We start from the raw sequence: 21,428 nt of genomic DNA, 5'->3' as shown, positions 1-21,428 counted from the left end.
TAATTCTTGTTGGGCCAAGGTGGGGAAGAGAAGTTTTACCCCCTTTACTTTCCCATTCTCAAAATAGTGTCACTTCTACAGACATGTCTGGTGCAGTGTTTTCTGAGCTTCCCATTAAAAGCTGTGTTGCTGCTTGAGAAAGTTGTGAACAATGGCAACGGCACTGAATCCTTTGCTGAGTCATAACAACATTTAATCATAAAAAATAATTGTACTCATTTCTGCTTATTGGAAATGCTGTTTTATATTCTGTAGTAATTAGTGGTGTGAATTAGTGCAAGTTGCCTATTAGTGCAAGTTTTTCTTTATAGCTAATTCAGTTGGTTTTATTTTTCTCAAGCAGCACGTTTTATTGCCTTTCAGCATGTGAACTATGACACTTGCATCATTACATTATGTGAATCTACAAAAAAAAAGTAAACTTGACCCTTTTAAACTCTTCAGCTGGCTTGAACTTTAAGCTGTGCTTTTCATAGCTGGAGATGGACCTTAAAATATAATAAAAACTGAAATTTCCACATGCCATGACTCCGGTAGTTAAATTCTTAAAATAGAAGAACGGATATTATGAGACTCACAGTAAGGTAACAGGGGTCAGAAACATGACCTAACAAGTTGTTGTTTGCTTTGGAAACTGCTGTTTTTACTTAAATGTAGAATTTTTGCATCCTTGCTGTGGTGTGGTTTATGGAGCTGCTCCATGATAGTTACCCTATTTGAAAATGGCTGAGTTTCCCTAACTTTCTCAGTGCATTTATGAGGTACAATATGATTTCAAAAGCTGTATTCCTTCTTCCTTAAGGATAAAACATCTGCATGGAGAACAATTTTGCTTGAGTGTTGCATTAACACTTTTGACTGGAGAAAGAGGATGATCTCTGTAGATATATCGTTCCTAAAATGAACTGTGACTTATGAAAAAAAAAATCCTCTGTTATTATAAGATTTATATACTGGCTTGAATTAAAGTAAGTTGCCCAGGCATGTTGCACTCCTGTATTGGTCCCATTGCAGTGGTTTATGCCAGACATGGTAAAAATGGCTTTGCCACTCCCAGTTACTGAATTGAAATTCAGAATTTCTGTCATAAGGGGTGAACACCAGCTTATCATTCAGAACAAGGCTGTTATTCTTGGGAATTGCCTACCAGGAGGTAAAATACTTTACAGTCAGATGAAGCTAACAAATGCAATTTAATGTTTTGCATTGCTGTGCTCTTTAGTTTAAGTCCCCAAAGATTTTTTTCTTAACCTGGAAAAATTAACCTTTGTTCATGTTTTGGGTGACAATTTTCTTCGAGCACTGTAAAGGCATCTCACAGCCCCTGACAGGTTTCTGCAATTCTCCATTATCACCTTAGATAACTGAAGAGAAGGTGTTTTTCCTGCATTGTTGCATTCAGATAAGGAAGGGAGGAATCTTCCCCAGCAAGTGTGAATAGAGCCCTGTAAACACAGGGCATTCAGACAAAGGAGACACCCAGCACTCAGAAAGAAGCCTTTGGTGGGAAGAATGTTTTGGTTATTACAGTAATTTTTGCCATCTTTGTGTGGCACAGCAGAGTTGTACATGAATAGTCATTGGCAGTACAGCTTCATCCCCAAGGGCTGTGCCTCGGACATGCTCCTGCAGGAACATCGTCCTTGTTCTGGCTGCTTCACCGGGGCTTCCTCCTTTTTCAGTGCAACACTACAGGAAAACAGGCATTTCAGCTGTTCTTTTGTTAGTGATTTGCATGTTACGCTTTTTGCCTCACTTAAAAGTTGGTGAGCTTCTAATGATCATTAACCCTTCTGTTAATTAGCCACCAGTTGTGAACAGTAAAAATATATTTAGGTGACAGGAGTAGAAAACATCCAAGCACTGTCCCTAGTCCCTCAGAATACTGAGGCTGTATTTCTATGCATTTGTTCTGGGCTTGATTGTCCCGATATGTTACAGCAAATGAGATCAGAATTGAACAGAGTGGCCTTATTATGTCTTCATAATAACTTCAATAGCCTGAATTAGCCCAGCCCGTGCCCTCCATCGTCCTCTGCTTTGTTGCAGTTGCTGTGTCTATCACTTCTTGCAGTTGTCTTCTACACCAGAATTAATCACCTGTACATTTTTCATGTGAATTCCAGGAATTATTCAGCGGCTAATGCCCATAGTCTGTTATCTCACACTTGCCAACAGTCTGAAATCTGCTCAAAACAGTCACTGGGAAGCCATAGTTCATTTTGTTGTCATCTAATTGCATGCACCTGCTGGTGACAGCGGTAAAATGTGATATCTGTGACACGATGGCAGCAGATGGGATGCTCAGAAGAGCTTCTTCCATTTTTCTTCCTAATGAGCATAGTCTTTTCTCTCCTTTTGCCTTTTCGCTGTGCAGGGAAGATACAGAGATATGCTGGGAAAGATGATGGCTGTGGCAGTGGAGCTTAATGCGACACTGCTGCTTTTCTCATACTTTTCCTAATAATGTGTCAATCAAGTAGTCATGTCTGAAACTTTCTTTTTAATGGAATTAGTAGAAGGAAATGCTTTTACAACCAAAAGGCCTCACAGGAACTCTGTAATAATGGTGGTACAGTCAGCTCATGTAAAGTTACAAAAAGGCAAGATTTACAGGGAGAGCAAATTTTCAATTATTTTCATTGCTTTTTGATCCTCATAACTAAACATGGCCTTGTCAGTATGAAAGTTTGTCCTCTCCCCCTGTGCTTTTGGTTGGTTATTGGGAAGAGATTTCCTCTCCCTGCAAGCTTTGTCTCTCTCTAGCCTGACACTCTCTGACTCTTGTACCAGTAATTTAAAAATTGTACCCAGGTGAATGGTGATGCAGAAAAGATTTGCATTTTCTAATGAGATAAAACTAGCATTCCCAGCTCGATGCATTCCAACTGCAAATGTGCTTAATCAGAGGAAAAAAAATAGAAAAGGTGATCATAAATTTTCTGGCAGACTGTTTTTGAGGGGGTTAAAATGCTTATACATCAGAAACTAATATGCCTTGGAAATAAAGCTCATCCATGAAAAAATCATTCTGAAAGAAACAATTTCTCTTTTCAAGGAAGGTATTTAACCAAGGCCAGACTTGGCAATTGAAAAACTAAACATTCTTTTGAGCGGTGTGCTGATATACTGCTGTTTAAATTTATATGATGGAATCTCCAGCATCCTAGTGGGGCTCTGCCTCACACATACCAGTCACAGGCTGGAATTTCATAGTCTGTAACTCTCCTGTGGTGGAACAGGAAATCTGGGGTGTCATCATGGTTTCAGAGTGCGCTTATAGGAAGGTTAGACAAAAACATCACTCCATGTTTTTGCTCTTCAGGTTATTGTGGAATTGTGACCTGACACTGGGCTGTATATCATAGAATCATGGAGGTTGGAAAAGATTTCCAAGATCATCAAGGGTAACCTTTGACCAAACACCACCCTGCCAACTAAACCATAGCACTAATTTTAGCCATTTCTTGAACACTTCCAGGGATGGTGACTCTACCACACCCCTGGGAACAGGCAGCCTTTCAGTGAAGAAATTATTCCTGATGTCCAACCTGAACCTCACCTCATGCAGCTTGAGGGCATCTCCTCTTGCCCTGTTGCCTGCGAGAAGAGACTGACCCCCACCTGGCTACAGTCTTCTTTCAGTTGTAGAGAGCAAGAATTTCCTTTTTATATTGTGACACCCAAAGCTGCCCCCAGCACTCGAGGTGAGGCTGCCCCAGTGCAGAGCAGAGCAGGACAATCCCTCCCTTGCCCAGCTGACGATGCTGTGCCTGATGCCTCCCAGGACACCGGTGTCCCTCCTGGCTGCCAGGGCACTGCTGGCTCATGTTCAACTTGCCACTGACCAGGTCCCTTTCCGTGGCACTGATTTCCAGCATCTCATTCCCCAGTCTGTCCATGTATTACATGTTATCCTGTCCCAGATACAGAATTTAGAGCTTGCCCTTGCTAAACTTCAACTTGGACTAAACTGGGAGTCACCAAAGCCCTCTGGCACACTGCAGTTGTGGAACTGCAGTAGTCCTTATGGAGGTGTTTAAGCTCATGTGAAAGATGATCCTGCAGACATAATTCTGCTTCGTAATTCTTTAATCAGTTGTTTGCTGGTGTAAATGCAGAAACCTTTCATTTTTGCTGAATTTGATTCTGTCCTACTGTTTTTGCAATAAGTATAACAGAAAGGTTCATCTGGTGATTCCGATTGCCGAGCTGAATTTTGTTTCAGACTTTCAAAAGCACTTAAATAACTTAGGAGCACAACTTCTATTAATAGCCATTTAAGCATTTTTGGGAACGTCTTCCCATCATTCAGTCCATTATTCCCCCAGAGGAATGACTCAGGTAATGTTTGCTATATAAACTCCCTGAATCTGAGCTGAGGATGGTTTAACAAGTGGGAGTTTATTTAAAGCTTTCATTGGGCTTTGCTGCTCCATGCTGATCAACGCTGCTGGTGGTGCAGATAAATACATTGGGCAAATGAGCAAATATGAGCCTCATCAAAGCCTACCGAAGGCCATCAAAAATCCCCCACTGTGAGCAACGTTCGCTCAGATTCACAACAAATAAATACAGGGATAAAGCAAAGAGATTGTACCACTGATTGCCCTTTATTCTTGCAGTTGAATAATTGCATTATTTCAGTGTTAATTATTTTGTTTCCCAGCTCTCTACCACTTGTGTGGACACACATACACTCCTCTCACCAATTGGCCCCTCTCTACAGTGAAAGGGTTCTTAACTATCACAGCATATTGCAAGGCTCCTCTTTGAGGAGAGGGAGGTTTTATGGGGTCTTGATGCAGGTGTTTTGGAGCAATTGATAGAACTGACTGTTAAAATCACAGCCAGATCCCAAACCATGACTTACCTCAAGGCTCGCTCCTTGTGCCTGCAGACCCCTCTCGTGGGAGCTGCACCACGTAAGCTTGGATTAGCTCTTCCATCATCATATCCCTCCCTGTGCAAGCTCAGACACAAATTGTCCTGCCCAGTGCAAGGCAGGAAAGAGCTCTGCTGGTCCCACTCCATCTTTTTTCCATCCCCTGCCATGCTGGTCCTTCTTGAAACACAGGCTGATATTTTCTTGCAGATGCATTTTTGTCACCTAGATAATATGTGCAGGAATTGCTGGTGGGGTAAAACACTTGGTTTCTTTAAACTCTCCAGCTCAGCTGAGTGTTATTCAAGTGCAGTGCTGCAATTTAGGTATCAGTTGAGAGGCAGCTTCAAGATATATCGTTTTTGTCTTCCCTTTAATCAGGCTCTAAATCTAAATAAATAAATATGTAGCAGTAAATGCTCCGTGGTATATTTGGTAAGATTAACAGTCTTCCAGTAGCATAACAGCTCATGATAGTCTTTGCTATTTATGTTCCTGCTGAGAGAAGAGGAAAAGCAGCTAGTTCAGTGAGCAAATTATGAAGTATGTGGGTTAATGAAGTGCCTGTCATAAAGCTGATTGTTGCTTCTTCACACCCTCTTTCTGCTAACAAAGCTCATAATATTACAAAGCTTGGAAACTGAACCTTCATCTTTTTCAATGCACACCCATGTTCAGAAAAAAAAAAGAAAAAAGCAAAAAAATCTAGTTAAATGTTTATTTTAACTAGTCCAAGTACACACTGTGAATAAGTTAAGGTATGGAAGTAATGAAACTGCTTATTGAGGCATGTAAATCCTCAAAGTTTTCAATTCCATTTCTACTAACAAGGTATTTTTAAGCTTGGATTACTGCAGGTTTTCATGATGCTTTATTCTTATAACCTCTATGTCTTCTTGATAGAGACAATTTTACCTTCTATTCAATATGAACAAGAGGAAAGGGATTGAATGCACCTTTCTGCATATCTGTGTTCACTGTTTTATGTATCTCCCTGAAGCCATACATTTGTTCAAGAGATTATTAAGGTGGTTCTTATTAAAAAAAAGAGGTTTTGATTCAATTTTTCCCCTTGCCCAGTAAGGAGTTTTGTGCTTGGAGTTAGGGCCTATGCTTATAGCTGAGGAATAAAACAAAAAACCTCAAAAATAATCAAGAAAAACCCCAAAAACCAATTCATACGTATGACCCAATCATTGATTTGCAGAGAAGGCAGGGATAGAGAGCATGAAAATGAGCACTGAAGGCATTTACTACCCCATGTTTAGGCAGCACTGAGACGGCACTCCGGTAAGATCTAATCAGGAAATGTGATTGCAGATGCAGTTTCTTCTATGTATTTTCCCTTCCATCTAAATATGCTCCTACCCCAACTCTAAATATAACTTCTCAAAGAGGAGATGGCAGAAATGTTTTCCAGACATAATATGAACATGATTAATCAATATATATCTGGTTTGCCTTGGCTTAGATTTCCTTTGGAAAAGACTTTGGATTTTGCTGCATAAAAGGAAAAAGTGCAAAGGCACACAAAAGATCTTCTCTTTTTCCAAGTGTCCTGACTTGCACTTTGCAGACCGAGATGTGTGATTGAAAGATCTTCACGTTCTTGCCAATATCTGTGGGCTCTGCTGTCGTATTTCTGTGAGCAGCACCATGTCCTTGCATCTTTGGCATCGTAGATGTTATCGCTGTTGTACAAAAGATGAACCCAAATGGAGAGACTAAAATTACTCTGGCAGCCACCAGCACTAGGAAGTATTAAGCTGGGAGTCTCCGAACCCTGAGACTCTCTTGCTGCTTTGTGTATCCTCTGCAAGAGTGAGACAAGTGTTGGCAGGTGCAGGCAAGCAGGCAAGTACTTCACATATATCCTAGCTGTATTTATTCCACGAGGGTTTGAGGTTCAGTCATACTTAATAATAAACACCAGCCGTTTGCTGCCTCACGGAATCTGTAATGGGATGCTGGCAATGATATCCTGAAGACTGTGAAAGGCTTTTGCTGTTTGTTTGGGGTGGTTTTTTTAAATGCACAATGTCATTATGTATTTATTACTGTAATACAAAGCAGCAAGGTGATTTTAGGGGACAAGTGATGGCGCTTTCCTCTGTCAGCCCCCTTCACCGCTGGTAACAAACCTGGAGAAACTCTCCCGTGAATGACTCTGGAAGGTGGCAAACAGCTGTTTCCCAGGATTATAATGTTAAATTAAACACGGAATTTAGTCCAGCCTACCCTTAGAAAGTGGTGCAAGAAGCAGCTGGAAAATGGAGCAGCATCTTCAGGCATAGGGAGATCAGAACAAAGGCTTGTGAAATCTTTGGAGCTTCCCATCTCTATTCTCTTTTGGGTGCTGTGCTCCAAAATGAAGGTCCAGAAGGAAATTGTTTTGTCAAATGCTTGAAATTCAGTGAATGTTTTCTGTCCTTTTAGTTGCTGTGTGGCTCTACCCAGACTTGATTTATTCTCACTTATTGAATGTTTGAATTATCAGGCACTGGTCAAGTGCACAGGCCTTTTAGGTTTTGCTGCATTTGGTTGGAAACTCTGACAATATAATTTCAGCAGGTCATTTTGTTACATATGTAGCAAAAGAAATATTTACCTGTGTCTCCCACCCTACAATTTAAAAAACTGTTATCAGTTTGCACTCCTGGGACCTCCCCAGCTCGTTTTGTCAACAGCATATTTAAGGTGAGAGACTGAGTGCAAGTCATAGTATATCCAGGCAGAAATGTGAATATATTATGCATAGATGTAATCAAACCATTCTAGGTCATATGAGTAAAAGCAGTGATAAAGTTGGGTTGCAGTGTTTTATGCAACACCAGCTGCTGGCAGCTTTGCATCTGAGTGCCTTAGAAACTGTTCAAAGTTTATTATCCCATCTTTATAGCTTTTATCTGCAGGAGAAAGTAGCCCAACCCGTTCTTCAGACACACCTCCAGGCTGAAAAGGTTGGTGTCAACCCTAAAGGCACTGATGAGTTGTCCCACTAATGGTGACCAGAGGACCCAGGCTGCAATGGGAATGAGCTCTTTTTTTCCACTGTCAGGAGGAGGGAAAACAAGTGAGATGATGTTCAGAGAAGGGAGGAATAACATATAGTTCAGCCTCATGTCATCCTTTCTTAGGATGGCCTAAACCTGGCTTTTGAAATGCTTTTGCTTGTAGTGAATGGAGGCCTGCCCTGTGCAAGGGGAGGAGGGATCGCATTGGATCCATCAGTGATGTATTTACACAGGATAGGTGAGCTGACTTCAAAAAAATAAAATAAATCCACATGGTTTGTTGTTAGAAATCTGTTTCCCAGCAATAAAAAGAAATATCCAGCTCATTTCTTCTTCCTGTAATTTTGTTTCCAGCAGAATCTGAAACTCTCAGTTTTGATTATTGCTCTTGGGAATCATATGTGCTGTGTTTTATTTGATCCAAGATCGGATGGAGCAGGATGAGGCTGACCACAATAAACTTCCGAGGAGCTTAACCAGAGAAGCTGCAATTTTGGCTTTTCCCACAGTGGCTATACTGGCACATGCCCCTTGCACACTTTTGTCAAATATCAATAGGAATTTACAGCTAAAAAAGCTCGTTTTTCTTTTTTTCTGAAAATCAATAGCTTTTTGTGATTGCCTGAAGCTTTATGATTTGGCTCACTGGGTTGGTTAGAACTGTTTGCTGAAGCTGTTCTAGTGGCAGCAAGAAGGCATGAAATACTTTTTTCTTCAGACAATATCTACATTGAATTGTTTTTCTAAGTCTACATAATATGAAATGACTTTTGCAGCACGTAAAAATTTTTCATTACGTATTTCTGCATTATTTTCACTGTTTGCATTTGTTATTTTGCACTTATTTGCTTTTTAAAGCAAAGCAAATTATTACCAACCATAATATCCCTAAAGGGATTGCCCGAGGGGAGCAGAAAGGCACCATCCGTGCACAATTCTTTGTATATTCACATTTTACCATGTTCTGCTTTGAAAATAATTTGAGGGTTTTTTTGTGGGGCAGGAGGAAATTATGTGGGTTGCAAGGTATATATATTATAAGGAAGAAGGAGGGCAAGGAGAGGGCAAGCTTTGATTTCATAATCTGACGTCACTGATTCATAGGAAGCTTCTTTAGGACTAGGCTTGGGAAGATCCTATAACACCACAGTGGGCTTGTGTTGCAGTCATTAATGTATTTTCAAAGATCCCTGAAGGCTCTGTGAGGCTCTGCTAACTTGACACTTCCCATTACAATTCTCTTTCACATGGCTTTTTCTCCAGGAGCAGGGCAAGCGTGGAGTGGGGTCACTCCTTTGTCAGGCTGTGCCCCAGAAAGGGGAACCAAGGAAGCTGGAAAAGTTCAGCTTGTCCAGGAAATCTTGGGGAGGAGGGGAGAGTGAGGAGGGAAAGCTGGAAACAGTATAGAAACATCCATTAAACAGATACATTTCTGCTTTTGGAATGGCTGTGTAGGATAGTGGTGGGAATTGCCTGGCAGGAAGGCCTTGCACTTACCAGAGTAGAAAGTATCCCAGTATTCTACTCACTGAAGTGGAAAGTATCCCAGCCTGCAATTACATGGTTTGGAATAAGGTTAGAGTGTTTCCTAAACCGAGTCTAAATCCCTCTGAGTTGAGGGCTGCCCAACAACTGCTTTTCTGTTTGTTTTTACAGCTGTAAATATGATGCAAAAATATTTCACAAGGAATTGGAATCTAGTTCATGCTGTGGATTTATAATTATCAGATTATAAATTGTCAGGAAATAAATGCTGAAGTTATAAATCATAAATTACATCTCTAAAGCTAAAGGCTGCTCCTACTGTGCTGCTCCCCATTTTTGTTTGCTTCTGTATCCAGTAAACCTTACACCCATTGTCCAACAGATACAAGAATGACAAAGAAGTTAGAGGCTGTATATGGAAGATTTACCTCCGTGTCTTAGGTTCCTTTATTAAAAAAACTAAGAAAGTATTAAGAGCATAATATTTGGTTATATATTTTTCCTCTTTTATTTATTTTTTGTCTAAAGCTTTCAAAGCAAGCCTCTCTAGTGGATCGTAGGCCATCTCCCTGTGAATCACATCCTGAGGCTTCGTATTGAGTTTCATTACTTCCTAAGACTAAACAGTTTTTCACATCTATTTTTTCCTATTTTTATCCATCTCATTTACTAGGAGTCAAGCTAAAACCTTTCCTTATTCAGTATCAATGCTAATAAGTACATAAAGATAAATACAGTAGGCAGTGGCAATTTTAGAGTTTGAAACAGTGAATCCATGACACCTTTCCAAATTAAATAATTTTAGCCATATGCCAGAGGGGGAATTTTTTTTTTTTTTTTTTAATAGGAAAATTATCTTTTGAAATAATTGTTAGGAGGGTAATGAGAAGGAACAGAAACCAGCCACCCTCCCTTGGGGTACACATAGGTATAAAGAGGTACCTGTGACAGCACAAGATTTCCTGTGTGTCTGAGTATTTCTCTGTCTGGGAACGCATCCTTCTCCTTCACTGGGATCAGCACTTCAGCCAGGAGCTTAAGAGGCTGAGAACTGCCTTGATCCCACCAGTAGTGCAATCTCTGCAAGAATTTCTTCAGCAGGATAACAGGAGTAAAAAAGCAGGAAACATTAATTCCTTATGAATTAAATTGGATCTTCCTCTTAACAGGTATGCTAATTTCAAAAGATACTATTTTAATTTCTTTTTCCTTTAAAAAGTAAAAATGTAATTGAAGAGTGTGAATTGAGATGCAAATCAATTGTTCTGTAGAAAGAAATATGTTCACACACAGAAACTGAAGAATGAATTAAACTGTCTGCCACAGAATTTGACCCTAATTAAGGTGATTTGCCTTGATAAGTAAATAATCAGGAATTCTTGATCTTACCCCTCTGCATGGGGAGTGGGCAGGACGAGGGGATGTTTCACCTCATCACTCTCCTATATATGTATATCTGCATACATCAAATATAGAGAGATACAAGCATTCAAGGAGGTATCTGCAGGTCATGATGGGTTTATATTGGTGAGAGCAGGTGGAAAAATGGCTGACTGTCAGCACTTACCTTTCTGCTTCCAGTTCACTGTTTGAGTGTGGGATGCAGCACAGAAGATAATAATAATTAAAACTATCTAGGCATTAATGTAAGCCCTCCTGTAATATAAGAAGCAGAGCTTAGTGGCAGAGCAGCTCCAGTAGATTCCTTGCTTGTGGTGTGTTCTTTATGCTGGAGTTTGTGGAGTTTCCTCACAGCAGGGTGGGCACAGCACTTGCACAATGCTCTGCTTGAGCTGAGAGAGGAAATGGGAGAGTGTTTACTGGGGAGATCTGTCAATCACAAATGCCCATTGCACTGGCAGAGCCAATAAACCTGTTAGCAATTGCACTGACAAAGCAGAAGTGGCAAAAAGCTAGAGCTTCACTTCAGGTGAAAGAATGTGTGCCTGATGTCCTCTGATGGTGTTGCTGCTTAATGAGACTATTTGTGGGCAAAGAACAATTTGGAAAAAATAAGAGAAGGAAAAGAAATAGGGTTTTCTTTTTATAGCCTTTAAGTTATCTCATTTAGCACAGAAGAATGTCAGAAAGGCAGTATGTGTGCACAGCCATGCACACACACCTACCTTGCCTGGTGCTGTATGAAAGCCAATTTGAGTCTAATGTTTTTGAATAAATTGCTCGAGTGGTTTGTTCACCCATGTGGAAACCTCACCTTTGTGACACCAGCAAAGTCAGCAAGACATTGGGTTATCTGGTGCAGATCACAAGTTATTTCAAACATAAGCTTCCCTATGAGACTATTTAAGATGCAGACTTTTTTCCCCTGCTGTGTTTTTAGGAAGTCCCATTTCCAATGAGTCTCTGCAGGTTTTTGATGGTTTTTTTTTCCCTTCCCTTTCAGAGATGCCCATTCTTTTCCCTGCCACCTTAATTTAGTTGCAAAAGCTTATCTGACCAAATAGCAATGAAATTATTAATATACTGTTTTTCTTTTTCAAATAGTCCCTCACTATCATTAAAGATGTAGAAGTGTGAAAAGGAAAAACAGTTATATATCTGCTTTCTACTAAGGTCTTTCTAGTAAAACCTTGATCTTAGTAAAGACAGAATTAAAAAAAAATATAAAATGGAAAGCACATAATTTGCATCAGCTGTCTTTCAAATATTTTACCATCACATCTCTTCCACAGTGAAATGTGTGAGAATAGCAGTACGAGGCAGAAGCTCTGAAAAAGTGACAAGTAACTCTAATGAGAAATGTTCTGTTTTTAGCATGTTACTATTTCTAAAGCAGCCTTGACTTCTATGGAGTTCCTTCTGACTTTTAACTTTCCAAGGCAAATATCTGCCAAGTATAATAAAAAACAAAAGGAGAAGAAAGTAGATGAAGTAAGGGGAGAAGTCAGGAGCACACCACCAGTGAGGCTAGAATGCTGCCCTAAACCATTGATTGCTGGCTGCCTAACATGCCCCATTTCCAAAAATGGTGCTTTCCAATTGTAATAAAAGTCTGTTGTAAGTGAAGAGTTTGTAACTAAAACGATGATGCTGTTTCCTTCCCACGTGCATTTTAAAGATAATGATGCATATTGCAATTTGGGCTGTTAATGGCTGTTGTTTTACTTGTTGTAAAGCAAGTATTTAGACATTGTTAGGGATTTTTTTAAACAACCTTGTGTTCATGAACACGAATATATTTGGACATCGTTCAAGCTTGATGCTGACCATTCCAGTAAGGATAACAGCATTCATGACTGTTCCCTGCTTCACAGAAGGCATTCAGAGCCTGACAATATCGACATGTTAGAGGCAAAGCTCCCTTGGAGTACGTTAAATTCAGTTTTGATCTTTTCTGATTTTCTCAAGGTCAGCCTCTTCAGTTGTCTGACAGATTTCTTGTTAAATAAAATTAAGGAACTTCTTGATTATTGAGGAGCACATTGTCAAAGGTGCTCGTGCTATTTTGCAGGGCTTCCCCCCAGAGAGTTCTACCTTGTAGAGGCCGTTCACAAACACTAATGATTTCTTGTACAGAGCCTTTTCATTTGTAGCACTACTCTTCCACAGGGTGGTGTTTTGTTTTGTTTTGCTTTATTAAGATGCCAAAACAATGTCTTTCAAACCTTGGGGGTTGTTAGCAGCAGGAGCAGAGAACGTGGAGGTAGCTATCAGATTTTGCTTTCCCTTCCAGCTATCTGAGGGATTTTACAGTCCAGTCAACAAGCACTGTTTGATCACTTCGTGTGCTACATGTATTCGGTGTAAGGGTTTTTACATGCTCTGTAGCATTAAGTGATCAAAAGAAGTGAGATCCTCTGTTGTGGCATTGATAATAGGCTACTCTGCACAGCACAGCACACCAGTAAATTGTCAAATTGGTTTTGATTCTGAAAGATCTTCAAGATGAAGAAAGGTAAGATAAAGGAAACTACTACCGTGGAGGAAAATATACATGGCATGAAAGCTTGCCATAGAATGGCTCCACACTTGAGGATAAAAGGAAAAAAGCTGGCAACAGAAGTGATAGGACTGCTCAGAAAATGGGACAACAACCAGGATTTGCCTTTCTTGCAGGGAGCCCAAGTCCAACCTGTGGCATGTTATGGCTGTGCTGGCTTGTAACAGCGTAGTTACATGTCCTTGTGAGAGGGCTTTTCACTTCAGTTCTACATTTGTCTCATAGACCAGTAGTCGATATTTTTGGGGTTTTTTCTTTTTTTTTTCTTTCTTTTTTTTTTTTTTTTGGTTTTTTTTTTTGTTTGTTTTACTTCTGCTGAACTACTTTTCAGTTATAAATTGCTTCAGATAGACAATTTTCTGAAGTGACAATACCATGCTTTCTTCATTTTACAGGTAGGAGGCAAAAAATATTCATCTAAGTCCACTATTCAGATGCCCAGCTTTTAAATCACTTTGTGGACTGGATTTTTTCCTCTTCTGTTCAGTCTTCTTTCATGTAAACTCTTGTCACTAATAAGTACCTAGCAGCCAAGATGAATTAGGAACAGGTTATTTCCAGCTGGTGACCCCAAAGCAAGAGAACAATATTTAGGAAACTATTCTAGAAGTACATTAGCATACAGTCAATCAGAACAACAAAGGAATACAAAATGTGTGTTTAAGAAGTCTTTAAAAAGTGCTTTTTCCCAGTGTTTGTGGTAGGCATCTGGAAATATTCAAAACTCTGGTTAATATTAAAAGAGAGCTTAGCAAAGGTGTGAATGGCAGGTAGGTGTTCATTTTTCATTAAAGCTCAATAGGAGTTGGATGTCTAATGCCATTTTTGGATTTTAATAATTCCTTACAGGCTTTTAATATGAAAAGTCCTTTGACCCAGATTCTCAAAAAATAATTACTGGTGTTTTCATGAGCATGTGTGTTGTTCATATGGCTATTAATCATTTAGCATGAAAACCTGATTGAGAATTTGCTGATTCTTCACTTCTGGTCCCAGTTATACTTCCTACTCACTCAGACTTTGGATTTGTTTCAGACAAATTATCAGAAGAGTTCTGTGAAACCTTTCTAAACACGGAAATCAATGCCCTTAAGCCAGGACAATTTGCAGTGTGGATTAGATTGTACTGATACCAAGGTGCTACTCCTTTGTTTTACACCTTTGGATGACTGTATTGAGTTCCAGGAATGCTGTTTTTTTATAATCTCTGTATAAAACACACTATGAAAAACTGGAAAGCAAGCCTAATTTTCAAATCTCACCGTGCCCTTTCAGAAACACATGTTGATATACGTGTGGGGAGGAGCACTGCTTTCCATCTGTGAGTAGCTGGAGTTGCCAGTGAGGATAGAATTCCTCAGGCTGGACATCCTGTGTTTAAGGTACTCAAGATGTCTGCCCTCATGGAGAATGGGTGTGCAGAGCAAAGCCAAGCCCTGTGAGCTACCTTGGCCATTATTTAAGACTTGGTTTCTTTCAGACTATGCTCTGTTTGGTGAACAGCATCTCTTCAAACCATCCATAGCATCTTACCATGCCTGAAGCCCCTGAGTGAGGCACTGGTAAGGTCAAGGTATTTCTGTGAAATATTTTATTTTGAAAGAAATAGCACATTAAGGGCTGGCTACTTAAATTGTTCTTTACTGCAGGTTTTCTCAGAAAAACCTAATTTTGTGTACTGCAGTAATGATGCTGAGTGGATAATAAGATGCAGTATGCTGCTGCTGTGGGCTCTACACCATATGTCTTTCATAACTTGCATTTTGGGGGCCGGTTGTTCAGCTAATTGCACTGTCTCAGGAATTCATCATCAGGGTAACCTGAAATAATAAATCTATAATATATAGCAGTGAGAATTAAAACATTTGAAACTAAGCAGGAAGACTGCAGACTGAGAGTTGAAGTGTCAGAATTGTAGTTTTATAAATATTTCTATATTTTCTGCTTGCTGAGCTTCATGTATAAATCGAATTGCTATAACACTTTAAAGCAACAGTGAGGACAACTATTTTAAAGCAGAAAAGTAATACAAGTCATTATTTCATAGCAGTAAAGAGTAGTTGCTTCCTGCCCTGAGATGCTGGGTCAGTGAATGATTGCTCTCATGATAACTTCTTTCCAGGAATTTCATTCTGTGAGTCACATAGATGGCGTTTTGGGACATAAAAGATTGTTCTGTCACATGTTGTTCCTTCCACTTAGTGAGCCACTTAGGTGTCTCTTTTTCCAGGTGCACCTCAGCTGTAAATTAGTGGGATGCTGAGCCCATACTTATTTCTTTCCTTCACCCTTTCTTCTTTTCACCCTTATTTCTTTTAAGGGTCATTGGTTTAAGGCTAGAAGATGCTTAGTTTTTATTGACCAATGTTTAAGAGTGCAGTAGCTCTGTTAGCATCTGTATGTATTTGTATACATAATGTTGTTACAGTGACAGTGCTATTTCTTGTATGTCAACCAGGGACATCTGGTGAACAATGAATTTTTATTATTTCCGTATCGATTTAGAAAACCTAGATAACTTAATGGCATGAAATTGGGGTCATGTAGAGGTTTATTAAAGGGTCTTACAGAAATTCTGAGTAAAATGGGAGAGTGAAATATGATGCAAATTCATGACACAACCAGTTGAGGATCCCAAAAGCAGGGGAGGAAAAAAAAGGTTTGTTGCTGTATATTTATGATTATTGATCTGTCTTTTAAGTGCTTTGTACTGTCTCTGGAAGGATCTTGGTGTAGATGAAAAAGGTATATGTGTGCTTAGGTGAGCATGCACAGGTGCTGCAGGAAATACTGGTAACGTTTCTGGCTCTGCAGGCATTTTTCCTCTATGAATAATCTGAATAGTGGCATAGCACAGTGTTAGGCAGCATTTTGCTGCCAGGATTGCATTTCCAACTGGTGTGTGTAAATGGGTATCGTAGATCTGACTGCTCTTCTCACAGGAATCCAAGGGCCACATTTGGATTCCAGCCTCCACTCAAGCCCAGTGATGATTTAACATGATTTCCAGTTCTTTCTGCGGTCTACCAACACAGTGTCTTGCACAGCTTTGGGTTTTCAGCTTTTCAGTACAATTATCAGAACTTGTAGCTTGGATTAAGATGAAAGTATTTTGGTTTTGTTTGGGTTGTTTTTTTTCTCGTAACCAAAGGTCTACAAAGATGTGAACTTAAGAAACAAACATTGGGAAAATAAATGGTGCAAATAAATGGTGAGAACTTGCAAGAAAGAACACTGGGAATAGCTCAGTGTCCTCACCAGGAAACCAGAAAAAGGGAAAGTTTGGTTAGTTTGTTTTGTTTTCTTTGCTTTTCCACGCTGGCTACACATTACCAGCTTTTGGGAAAAGAAAGAGAAACCAAACAGTTTCCCACTTGTCAGGTGCCAAAAGACTGAGTACCAGGTGGATGCATCCTATCAGGCATCAGCAGAAGTCTTTGCTTCCTTGCTCAAAGTGCCAACCTCTAAGTAGTAACTTTGCTTGCCAGCACTTTGATAGAGATTTCAAGCCCCTCCTGCATTTTCTGCAGTATGTCAAGCACTGATATGCTGAAAGCTCTAATCCATCCCTGCAAATGGTTACCTTTCTGAATTCATAAAAGGGCACAAAAACTCACTGTAAGTACTCAAGATGAGGTATGACAGGTTAATGCCTGTTTCTGTGGTGTCTTGACTTGCAGTTGACTAAAAAGGGAAAAAATGGTTATTGTTGGTAAAGATAGGTTGGCTATTTTGTCACTTCTGATAGAGAAAAGCAATAACAACAACAAGAAAAAAAATATAGTGTTAGGTTAATGGCGTAAAACCCAAAAGAATGAATTTAAAACTCAGTATTCAGAAAGTTCACTGGCATATAAGAGATGTATTCACTCAAAGAATTCTTCACAGATGGTTTATATTTTCTGTATATTTTCCAGGAAGCATTTCTTCTGGAAGATACTAGATGGTAATAAGAAATAACGATGGATTATTGGACTAAAATATATGTAGTTACTCCATTGGTCTTGGAGTTCAAGTGTATCTTCTGTCTGTTGTATATCCCTCCCCTCACTTTCTGAAGCAAGCAGTACTATTTTAAAATATACATTTCCTTACAGAATTGAGCAACCCAGAGATTGTTTTAATCATCTTCCATAGATTTCTATCATACGGAATATTAACCTCTGATTACATTTGAGTGAAAATGATCTCACTCTTAATAAAACTAAAGAAACTTACACTTCAATAAAATAGAAGTAAACCTTCACTTAGTTGTAAGACTTTGTTACCACATTCACCAGGAAGTGGTGCCTCAGGGGCTGATGATATAAAATGCAAGCTGACATGCTTGAATTTTTTCTTCTCTATTTGTGCACCTGTGGGAGTCACAGTGTTATTACTTTTCCTTGGAAGTGGTTAAAGGTTGTAAGCATTACGAGCTTAGGTTGTCTGCAGTCTGTTCTAAAACTACTGTTGTGCCAAATTTGCACGCACTCATGTTTGACTAATTCCAGAGTTATTGCTACAGAGAGCAGTGAAGCATTGCTGATGTTATAGGAAATATCAATTACATATATATAATACTAGCATTGGTTTTACTGCATTTTGGCAGATTGGTAGCCCTGAACTAGAGTCCAACAGGGAACAAATTGCAGTGTCAGCTGCTGGCTTGATTTGCATTCCACCTTTCTTGCTTGGTTCTTGGGTTCATCAGCATTCCTGGTGCCTCATCAGAAGTCTGTTAAGTATTTAGAGTACACAATTCTTAAAACAGGCTTGAAAATACTCCCCTGGAGTTGCTAGATTACAGCAGTAGCTGCCAGAGCTTTTGAAGACAAAACATTTTGAAGTGATTGGTATGTACAGGTGCACACATACACATCCTATACTATCTGAGCAATCAAAGCTCCCAGTGTTTCAGAGCACATTGGGAGCATAGAACTGGAGCTATCTCACGGTTTTATCCAACTGCTTTGAAGCCATTGACATGTTTGTCCTTAGCCTGTGAGCTTGGACAGCAGAATTTAAGCTATAAACAAAGCCTGCATTGTGTGTTGCGGTAATGTACAGGGGCACTTTGGCCAACAACAAATTAACTTATCTGCCTCTGTAGTTAATGTAGAAATAAAAGCTACCCTGGCCTCAGAAACAGGACAGCTTGGTGGCCAAAGCACCTCCAAACCAAAAGTTTGGCGTTTCTAGAGTTGCTGATGGGCTCAGAATGTCATGGAGCATCTGTACATGAATCCAAGGTCCCTGTGCTGTGTTGTCCCAGGGAGCAGTGGTGCTGACGTGGGGCATTTAGCATTATTCCTACTACCTTCAGATCTGAGGTTCAAAATAATCTCCATAAACACAATGTTTATGCCACTTCTTGAAATGCATCCCTCCTCTCCTGAAGGTGCATCCTCTCTTTCGGCCTTTCTTGGAAATTCTCCCTCCTCCTGCACAACACTGCTCTGTTATTGTGGCCTTAGCAGTTTGGAATAGATAAAGGCACGGTAGGAAAAGGAATTGATTTCATTACTATGTTCTCTCACAACTGGGTGAGATTGAGAAAAAGAAAACAGAGGCTGAGAACCATAAAGAGTGCAGTGGACTTCTATGGGCTCTGTGTACAGAGCTGATCTTTACCAGGGGAGCTCTGAAATGATCATCTTTGCTTGTGGGCAAAAAAAAAAAATTTTTGCTTGTGCGAATATGAGCCTGCACTCTTTTGGGTCGTTGTCAGGGATAGCACCATTCAACAGAAGTGCTGACTTACTGCAGTATTTAGTGATGCACAGGCATTTCTACAGTGCCCATCAGCAGGCTGCTGAAGAGGGAACCTCTCATTCAGCATTTGTCTGAGGCTGTTTCTGAAAGGAAGAATGACTTCTATGATTATTTTGAATGAACAAGTGATAAAGGGAAATTTCTACCGCTTTACTATGCAACCGAGGCTGGCAAAGTGAAAATAGTAATTTAGTAGGCTTCAATTTTATCAGTATCTTTCCTTTCTGCACTACCATATTGCTCCAAAAAGAGGAAATATAAAAACCAGTTCTTTCTAAAAGGTTACAGACCCACCAGATTAATCATAATATGGTTGAAGGCTGAGATCAAGTTATCTCAACAAGTTACTGTATGTCAGCTGATCCACAATAAGTCTGTGTGTACGTGGTCTTAACCAAAAACAAATGAAAAATAATGTTATCTTGCAGTGCAGGAGGCGTGCAGCAAGTCCTGCATGATAATGCAAGGGCTCAGAAAACCCCCTATCTACACAGAAAGGTGCTTATTGCAGCATCATGTTTTGTTTTGTGGTTCTAAAGGGCTGTGCACAGTGGGATTGTAATTCATATAATGTTTGATGTGATGTCCAGAAGTCAAACTAAAATATGGATATAATAATCAGGAAGTCTTCAATGTGAAACACAGGTTTGCTTCCTTTTTTTTATTTGGGGGGGTGAGTGGTTACAGAGATGCCCACAGGTGCTGGAGAAGTGTGGAAAAAATGAAGTGTACCCTTTAAAATGGAGTTTTTTGTGCTTTCAGATACATAAATATATAACAAATAAAGACAAAAGAATCACGGTAGTATGTTACCAGCTTTTAGGGTGATATTTGCTATTGTGTCTGCATGTTTGGTGTCTGTGCACAGTATTTCTATATAAAGGTGGGGAAGTCAGGGAAACTTGGGGGTTTTTTCACTAGAAAGTATATATCTGTAAAGGAAGGCTGAAAATCTGCTTTCAAGTCTGCAAAGCATTCATTTCACTTGCCAATACCTGACCATTTGTAAATGGCAACTTGGCTGCAGCCCCACATGCTGTAACTTTGGAAAAACTACTGATATGTGTACCTTGTGTGCCACTTCTTTTTGCCTGTGACAGTTCTATTCACTGTAAAGCTGTTTTGTTTTCTTTATCATTTTTTAAAAAATCTAAAATATATGTATATGCATATATATATAGCAAATAAGAGAGCCAGTATTTAAAGTGTAGGTTATGAATAGTATAATTATGAGTCACTGTAAAATTAGTCAGCTTTTTTTAATCCTCAGAGCCTTTGATTTCTTGAAAGTACTAAGAAAAGTTGCATATGCCATTATCATTACATGCTGGTTTTCTGCATTTCAAAAATTACTAAAAGAGGAGATTACTTTAAAGCCAGGACAACATTATGTTTCTTTGTATATATTTCTGTGTAAAGAGAGTAAGCATATGAATGAAACAGGTGAAACAAATAAGCTACTGCATCCATGGGAAAAAATGGGTGAAGTTTATTCTGAGTCTAGTTGAAACAGCTAAAATTAAGAAGAGGTACAGTTACCCTTCCAAGAAAACTGGGAAATTGCTATGCAACTCACACCAGAGGCAAAAGAAGATGGGCATGAATTGGATAAAGTGGATGCCTTATAGTGACACTCTTAAGTGACACTTTTATAGACACAGAAAAGTAGCACCAGCCAATGCAGAAATGTTAGAACAATCCACAAAGAAAAAAAGAGGAATGTTTAGGACATTGTTCAATCAACTGAGCAAACAAAAAATATTTTTCGGAGTCATTCTGCAAATCTCATCAGGGAGTGGCCCTTTTATTGTTTCAAAAAAGGTCATAGCTGAAGAGGTGATAGCGTCGTGCCAAAATGTTGAGGAACTGCAAAGGTGTTCAGCAGCTGCTCAGCTGTGTAACTGCAAGCAGTTGGAAAACAAAGTCAGGTGTTTTAAAAGAGAATAAAATGAAGAACTCCTGAGTTTTTTAGCTGGGGGACTTCCAGAGACAAGGAGCTGCAGAATACACTTACTGCAGGAAGCAGTGCTAGGGTAGTAAGACAAAGAGAGAGCAGACATAACAGCTCTGCTGGAGAGGTGAAACTGGTTCTGGAAAATTTGATGTGAATAGCCAAGATGTACAAAGTAAAATATTTCATTGTGTTTGATCTGGTCGTGTAAAAACTTCATGAAGATTTTTAACTTTAAATGAAGGATGTACCAGTATCAAGAACATGAAATTTCATGTAGAATTACCACTTATTATGCACAAGTGCCTAATCTCATACTATGCAGTGCTTTTCTTTTATTCTCCTCAATGTAATAAATACCTTTATTGAAGAGTAGAA

The 21,428-nt window shown here is 39.4% G+C and overlaps 1 protein-coding gene across 12 annotated transcripts in view; it reads left to right on the top strand.

Annotated features, from left to right (window-relative positions):
- Positions 1 to 21,428, top strand: part of NRXN1 (neurexin 1) — a gene marked incomplete at both ends in the record, with an annotated part of 666,790 nt that overhangs the window by 526,501 nt on the left and 118,861 nt on the right. The window lies entirely within an intron of this gene.

This window comes from Coloeus monedula (genome assembly GCF_965178545.1).
Source record: "Coloeus monedula genome assembly, chromosome: 2".
NCBI classification, from domain to species: Eukaryota; Metazoa; Chordata; class Aves; order Passeriformes; family Corvidae; genus Coloeus; species Coloeus monedula.
This window is presented reverse-complemented; position numbering and strand designations above follow the sequence as displayed.